This window comes from Ascaphus truei, chromosome 19 (genome assembly GCF_040206685.1).
Source record: "Ascaphus truei isolate aAscTru1 chromosome 19, aAscTru1.hap1, whole genome shotgun sequence".
NCBI lineage: Eukaryota > Metazoa > Chordata > Amphibia > Anura > Ascaphidae > Ascaphus > Ascaphus truei.
In genome coordinates, this window is record NC_134501.1 from 2643662 (window position 1) to 2651163 (window position 7502).

The window sequence follows — 7502 nt, forward strand, 5'->3', positions numbered from 1 at the left end:
CCTGTAAGTTACACATCAAAACTCATAGCATCCCAATATTGTATCATTAGCAACCCTTTCTTACTACTTATGTCATGCTGTATAAAAGCATACATTTCTTTAACACTTTCTAATAGATTCATTTAAATTGGGGTTTTAGTTACAAATTTTGCGCACTGTGCCCAGGTAGCAGAACATCGGAAAGTCCTCACTTCTAACTGAATTTTGTTACCGTGTCTTCTAAGCTGAATTTCTCCTGCTTCTATCTTACAAAATAAATAAAAAAGATTACATTAGAACACCCTACACATAAAACCATAACACTTATTGTGCAAATGTTAAGGGGCTTTTTTAATTATCTGCTGTTTTTGGTTGAAATACCCCATTGACTTCAATGGAGCCTTTAGTAGTCCAAGTGGCCAGCTAGTCATGGGTTGACCAGTACAGTACTTGCCGGCCACTTGATCTTCAAAAGAGTTAATATATTAATATGTTCTGCAATGTTATTAAGTATTTGTATAATCTATTCTAGGTGGCTAATCTTATCTGTGCCAGTATATACATAGGATAGATAAACTTAATGCTATCTTTAGGTAGGTTGAATTAACGGATTAAATTAATACATATTTTTGGGTTTAATGCATATTTTTAACCTCAGAGTTCAATTCATCTATTTTCACTGTGCACCCGATAAGGTCAATGTAGCACTCTACAGTATGTACCTCCTATTTCCGCCTGTGTCCCTACTCGTTTCAATAGGAGGAGTTAGGAATGAGTTCCACCAAATTCTTCCATTTTCCCCTTTTCTGAGAATCGAACATTTCTTCCTGGAGCGGCATCGACATTAACCTCTTTTCTCCAAACATCTAGATCACATGTAAGAATAGTGATTAACAAACGTGACACAGATGGGAGAATAAGAGAAGAATGTCAGTGTGTATTCGATGCTGTCGCATGCAAAGTACGATTCAAGTCAATGGCACTTTTTGTGCGATAGCCCCCATGTGTCAGTTACACTTTAGGTTGTGTCACTGGAGTCATGAGGTGAGGACGGAATGCATCGAATGCTGCCTCGTTGTGTGTCCTTGTGCGCTCACATCACAAATCTCTGCCAGGGCGTAACCTTTTGGAGAACCCTTATGACATCCCTGGCTCACCACAGGTCCTATCCTGTGCCGGGTACAGCGCGGCAAACATGCTTTTTATTCTAGGTCAGTGGTGCTCAACTCCAGTCCTCAAGACCCTCCAACAGGTCAGGTTTTAAGGATGTTTCTGCATCAGCACAGGTCTTCGACTGAGCCACTGATTGAGCCACCTGTGCTAAAGCAGGGACATCCTTAAAACCTGACCTGTTGGGGTCTTGAGGACTGGAGTTGAGCCCCCCTGTTCTAGGTGATCGGGCAGGCCACCCCGATGCAGCAGTCTGCTCGATTGAAATGGACGTGTTGCCCCCCACTCCCTCCACTTCAGTCTATGTCAGCCAGGGGGCGATGTTCTGTTTGCTCCTGGAGTGGACACATAACCATAAATGCGGAACATCCTGTGGCGCTCTGATGCTGCCGGACCTCCGCCAGCGGAAAGCGCAAGGGGCGTAAACCTCCACGGCTAATAATCTGTGTCAAATACATAAGGCTTGGGAAGTTATTTACTAAAGTCTTCCAGGTGCAAATCTGAGGCAAAACCAGTGCAAACGGATTGCACCTGATTCAAAGTCAAACCACCTGCCAGGAGCTTCAATTTCCCTTAAATGACCTTACAATGACAGAGGTCACATTATTCTCTTTCTATGATGCAGAGAGGCAGACGTGTTGCAGACGTGAAAAGAAGGCGGAGAGAAAATCCAATGAGTTGTGTTATTGTTGCAAGATGCAGAATGCAGCGGTCCTGTCTATATTAAATATATTAAATACCATGCAGACCTGAGCACAAAAGGATCTCGTACATTAAACCTGGACCAGTCACACAGCTCATTTCTATGTCCAATGTAGAGCAGTTAGCATTTCTATGTTGAAAAGCAGGGACATGAAATGGACTTTAAAACATATCCAGTGCTGACGTGGGAAAGGAATGTAACAGGAGATGTTAGGGAGGAGCTTTGTGCCACACATATTATAATGGGAACTGTGAAATGCGTTGTTAGGGAGGAGCTATGTGCCACACATATTATAATGGGAACTGTGAAATGCGTTGTTAGGGAGGAGCTATGTGCCACACATATTATAATGGGAACTGTGAAATGCGTTGTTAGGGAGGAGCTATGTGCCACATATATTATAATGGGAACTGTGAAATGCGTTGTTAGGGAGGAGCTATGGGCCACACATATTATAATGGGAACTGTGAAATGCGTTGTTAGGGAGGAGCTATGTGCCACACATATTATAATGGGAACTGTGAAATGCGTTGTTAGGGAGGAGCTATGTGCCACACATATTATAATGGGAACTGTGAAATGCGTTGTTAGGGAGGAGCTATGGGCCACACATATTATAATGGGAACTGTGAAATGCGTTGTTAGGGAGGAGCTATGTCCCACACATATTATAATGGGAACTGTGAAATGCGTTGTCTCCTTTTACCCTTTTACTAGCATACCACCGGCAATCCAAGCCATTTAAAAAATAAAGACAAACTTTTTTTTGTTTTAATATATGCAGCTTTTGATTTCCTTTATTGAAATCGAATTACCTAAGCGGTCAATCAATTGGTTATAATAATAATAGCATGTCCTTGTATAGCGCTGCTAGTTTTACGTAGCGCTTTACAGAGATATTTTGCAGGTACAAATCCCTGCCCCGTGGAGCTTACAATCTATGTTTTCATTGCCTGAGGCACAGAGAGATAAAGTGACTTGCCCGAGGTCACAAGGAGCCGACACCGGGAATTGAACCAGGCTCCTGTAATCCCGTAATTGATCAGCAAAATCTTGTTTCCCAGGATTCACTAAATGGCCGACTTTCACTTTCAAATCAATCCTTCAGTCAGTGTAACTCAGCAGCTACAATGTATCCTTATATTACTTGGGTAACATTGACTTTTGTTACAGTTTACAACTCAAACTGCTGGAAATATTGGCAACAAATTATCACAAACAGGAAAGTGTTACAAAGATCTTGCACTGCGGTGAAGGTGGCTAAAGCCTGCTAAAGAAATCAAAAGATGCTTAGTATATTAAAACTCATTCAAAATGGCATAAATAGTTGAATTTTAAAATTAAAAAAGGCAGTAACTATTATCTAATTCTACAGGACTGTTTTTTTAATTTTTTTATTAAAGAAAAACATGTAGGATATTGCTTGGATTGCTGCTTTAAAGGACATACTTGAAAATGAGTGGTAACTCGCAATGTATTATTTCCTCCTGTCGCTTTTTCCTCCGCAATATAACAAAGATACGCCCTTTCCTCTGTTGCTCGACTGCTAAAACTCTGACTCAGGCCCTCATTCTCTCCCGTCTTGATTACTGTAACATCCTGCTGTGCGGCCTTCCTGCCTCTCACCTGTCTCCCCTACAATCTATCCTAAACGCTGCTGCCAGAATCCCTCTACTCTTTCCTAAATCTGTCTCGGAGTCTCCCCTGTTGAAATCCCTCACCTGGCTTCCTATCAAATCCCGCATCTCACACTCCATTCTTCTCCTCACTTTTAAAGCTTTACACTCTTCTGCCCCTCCTTACATCTCAGCCTTAATTTCTCGCTATGCACCATCCCGACTGTTGCGTTCTTCTCAAGGATGTCTTCTTTCTACCCCCTATGTATCTAAAGCCCTCTCCCGCCTTAAACCTTTCTCACTGACTGCTCCACACCTCTGGAATGCCCTTCCCCTCAATACCCGACTAGCACCCTCTCTATCCACCTTTAAGACACACCTGAAAACACACCTGCTTAACGATGCATATAAGTCGCTCCGTAGCTGATACTTTACACCTGATACATAAACCTTGGCCCCTTGCAGACGCAATTCCCAGAACACCGTCCTACTGTTTCTGTATGTTATTCCTACCTACAAATTAGATTGTAAGCTCTTCGGAGCAGGGACTCCTTTTCCTAAATGTTACTTTTATCTCTGAAGCACTTCTTCCCAATATGTGCTATTTGTATTATTTGTTATTTATATGATTGTCACGTGTATTACTGCTGTGACGCGCTATGTACATTAATGGCGCTATATAAATAAAGACATTCTTACATACATAATTTCCTAGTAAAACATTTTATAAATAAATAAATCGCATGGAGAAACTCTACAGGTATGACGTGGTATAAACCAGTGATCCCAACAGGGGGTTCGAGAACCCTTAGTGGTTCGTGGGTGTCTGCAAGGGGTTCACCTGAAAAATATGTAATAGCGTATCACAAGTAGTACAGTGGGTTCCTGAGCCCATGTGGGGACTGTTCACTTAATACGGCCCTAAACTGCACCAAAGTGTTCCAAGTCACTCCTACCAAAGCTGTGCATCCACAGTAGCAAGGCATTGTGGGGCGTGACTTTGGATTTCCCCACAGTGATTGACAGCAATACCTCCCATGCTGTCTTCACACACTGAGGTGCTGTGTGGTACTTATTAAGTGTGTCTTCCCCCACGAGCTCAGGACACTGTACTACCTGGTACTGATCAAACCGTTTTGTTAGCAATAATCTGATGAGTATGCAATAAGATTTATTCATTAGGGGCTCGCAGAACAAATATTTTCTAGCACTGGTACACAATTTAAAAAAGATTGAAACTGCTTGTATAAACCTATCTGAATAATAATCAGCATCAAATGTAAGAAACCTGATTAATGGCGTCACCGAGTAGGAAACTCTCCCCAATCAAGAGAAACTGGCATTAATTGAATATTGAAACCTCTGAATCGTCTCTGTAATATAGACATTGGAGGTGAGGATTGCCCCAAATAGGTCCATCTGCGTTGTAGTGAACGGAATACCTTTATATGGGAAAATGGTTACGTTGTAGCAACAGGTATTTATAGAGACCATTGATCACCTACTTTCTAGGGCATTTTACGGGAATAGAACTGAAGACAGAAAACATCTGCAAATAACCAGCCTAGTGAGGCATTATCACCGAGGCCATCAAACAGCAAAGTAAAGGAAGGCTTTCCAAAGCCAAGGTTAGTACATTTAAAGTGCAGAAGCACAAATAACACAATAAATAAATCCATGCACTTTCTGGTGGCTTCAAAGGGTATTATTTTTAACCCTATAGTCTATCAGTCATTTGATTATGTTCTTTGGCTATTACTATAGTGTGCTTTATATTTATAAATATGCACATTTAATCAGACCCAGATAATCATATCTCAATTACTTATGTGATCCATAAAATATATATATATATATATATATATATATATATATATATATATATACACACACACACGCAATGATAATAGAACAGCGCCCACCACACCTCCTTAGCGAATATCCTTGCTAATTGAGTGCTAGATACGAATAAGTGCTAGGTGCTATGACAAGAGTAACCACATGTGTATATATCACTTGTTCCAAGAAATTGCATAAGTGAACTTGTGGTAAATCTGAATAAACAAGCGGGGTGAATATATGTTTATGCTTCATTTATTTTTCAATGGGACTCTGAACGGAAGTTGGCTTTATTACTATGCAGTATATAATTTTTCTGGACATTTTATAGTGGTTTCTGCATACGATTTGGTGCATCAGTACTCCTTGGAGCAATTCTAGGATTTCTTTTACATACGAATAAGTGCTAGGTGCTATGACAAGAGTAACCACATGTGTATATATCACTTGTTCCAAGAAATTGCATAAGTGAACTTGTGTAAATCTGAATAAACAAGTATATACTGGATAATCTCATAAGACTAATATGGACACCATAATGTTGATATTTCACCAAGTGCGTTATACAAAAAATGTCAAAATGTATAAAACTGGCAAGGTCAAGATAACCAAAATGAGTGTAAGTTAAGCTGTCCACAATAAACCAAAAATTATATAGGTCCAGCTGTCCACAATAAACCAAAAAGCATATAAGTCCAGCTCTTCGCAATGGACCAATGTGCTTGATAGAAAAAAAATTGTATAATAAAAAAATTAAACAAATATATAAACAGATGAAAAAACCCTGATGAAGTCGTGATCTCTGCGATGAAACGCGTAGGAACGTTGTGTTCACATCATCACGCCTATAGAGGATTATTGGGAGGATGTTATCTCACTACCGGGAGCATAAATCCTTTGACATCCACTGAACTGACTGATCATGAGAGGGAAACAACCCCTGTTTACTTCTGTCTATATTAATCTGGCTGGAGACTATGAGATGTATTCTCAATCATGCACTTTTACACTAGACTTTGTATGTGTACCTATTTTATCCTTGCTCTTGATTAAATATTGATATACGGTTCTCCACTTTCTAGTCATATATATATATATATATATATATATATATGTAGAGGTATCAGTACCGTGTTAGCCGAGCTTCAATAATCAAAAAAATAAATAGATGATACCGTTCTGTGGCTAACGAAATGCTTTTATTTGTGCGAGCTTTCGAGATACACTGATCTCTTCTTCCGGCGATGTTACAATGAATGAAGCAAAAGGTAAACTTAAAAACAGTGTCTCTTGGAATGTTATCTGTGCTGTTCCTTCCCCTGGTGTGGATGTGTTTTATGGCTAGAGGTGTCAAAAGGTTACTGTGAAAGCAAGTTAAGAAGAGTGTGTATGTGTATCAGTGTGAATAAAAATGAATGGAGAGACCACAGTATATACAGTGCTTTACACAAGGTGTGTGTGGAGTGGGACTGGATATAAATGGTGTGGGTGGGTGTGGAAATGTGAGAGTTAGTAGCACAACTAAAAGTGTGTGTGGATACTTAGTGGTCCCTATTGGTGTATAGGGATGGAAAAACAAGGAGTATTAGTATGTGTGAGAGACAGCTGTGTGTGCAAACATATAGCACAGTATGTACAGACATGGCCTTTAGCGCTTATGGGACGAGTGTTCACTACTGTCAGTAATGACTCATAAAATTTCGATCTCTGTTTAGGCCACTGCTAAGTGTCCCGAACAGTTGCATAAATTTGTATTCATGCAACCGTCTCTCTTTCGGGGTTTTAAGATTACCTTGAGTATGGCAACCCTCAGATCGTTCATCTGATGGCCAGAGGCAGAGAAATGTTCATTACTGACAGTAGTGAACACTCGTCCCATAAGCGCTAAAGGCCATGTCTGTACATACTGTGCTATATGTTTGCACACACAGCTGTCTCTCACACATACTAATACTCCTTGTTTTTCCATCCCTATACACCAATAGGGACCACTAAGGATCCACACACAGTTTTAGTTGTGCTACTAACTCTCACATTTCCACACCCACCCACACCATTTATATCCAGTCCCACTCCACACACACCTTGTGTAAAGCACTGTATATACTGTGGTCTCTCCATTCATTTTTATTCACACTGATACACATACACACTCTTTCTTAACTTGCTTTCACAGTAACCTTTTGACACCTCTA